A 1,374-nucleotide genomic window follows, 5' to 3' on the forward strand; every position below is an offset into this window, starting at 1 on the left:
AGGAGTGCCCACCTGACCAGCAGTGTATCTGGTTTTTATGTTGAGGTCCTTCCTTGATCCACTGGACTTGAGCTTTGTGCATGTTGATAAATATAAGTCAGCTTGCATTCTCTATATGCAGACAGTGTTACACCAACACAATTTGATGAAGATGCTTTTTTGTTGTTACATGGTTTTGGCTTTTTGTCACAGATCAAAACCCGTAGATGTGTGGGTTTATTTCTGGTTCTTCAATTCTATTCCATTGATCAACTTGTCTGTCTCTATACCAATATCATTCAATTTTGTAAATATCACCCTTTAGTACACCTTTGAAGTCAGGGACAGGTAATTTGCCCAGTTTTATTGTTTAGAACTGTTTAGAATCTTTTATTGTTTAGGAATTGTTTTTGTCTATGGGGGTTTTTTCCCATATACAGTTGAGAATTGCTCTTTCCATGTCTATGAAGAAATGTGTTGGATTTTGATGGGGATTGCATCCAATCTGTAGATTGCTTTTGATAAGATTGTAATTTCACTATGTTAATCTTACCAAACCTGAGTATGGGAAATCTTTCCATCTTCTGAGGTCTTCTTTGATTTCCTTGCGCAGGAAACTGTAAGTTCTTGCCATATAGCTCTTTCACTTGCTTGATTAGAGTTACACCAAAAATATTTTATATCATTTGTGGATATAATGAAGGGTATTGTTTCTATTTCTGTCTCAGTCTGTTTATCACTTGTATAAGGAAGGTCACTGATTTATTTGAGTTAATTTTATATCCAGCCACTTTGCTGAAGTTTTTGTGAGCTGTAGGAGTTCTCTGGTAGAGTTTTGGGGTTACTTGTATATGCTATCATATCAACCCCAAGTAGTGATACCTTTACTTCTTCCTTTCCAATTGATCCACTTTGTTTTCTTATTGTTCTAGCTAGAACTTCAAGTACTATATTGAATAGATAGGGAGAAAAGGGCAGCCCCATCTTGTCCCTGATTTTAGTGGAGTTGATTCCAGTTTTATTTCATTTAATTTGATGTTGGCGGTCAATTTGTTGTATAATGCTGTTATTATGTTTAAGTATGTGCCATGAATTCCTGATTTCTCCATGACATTAAATATGAAGGCATTGGATTTCATAAAATACTTTTTTCAATATCTAATGAGATGATCATGTAACTGTTTTGAGTTTGTATCTATACTAAATTATGTTAACGTATTTTCATATACTGAACCATCCCTACATTACTGGGATAAAGTCTACTATTGATCAGGATGAATGATGTTCTTGATATGTTCTGAAATTCAGTTTGAGAATTTTATTGAGTATTTGAGCAATTTCATAAGTGAGATTGCTCTAAAGTTCTGTGTTGGATCTTTCTGTGGTATCAGAGTA

General features: G+C 34.4%; 1 pseudogene; it reads left to right on the top strand.

The window, feature by feature from the left end:
• The window catches only part of LOC116895193, an 891-nt pseudogene extending 685 nt beyond the window's left edge, over positions 1-206 (top strand).
• The last annotated feature ends 1,168 nt before the right edge of the window (positions 207-1,374 follow it).

Source organism: Rattus rattus, chromosome 3 (genome assembly GCF_011064425.1).
Source record: "Rattus rattus isolate New Zealand chromosome 3, Rrattus_CSIRO_v1, whole genome shotgun sequence".
NCBI lineage: Eukaryota > Metazoa > Chordata > Mammalia > Rodentia > Muridae > Rattus > Rattus rattus.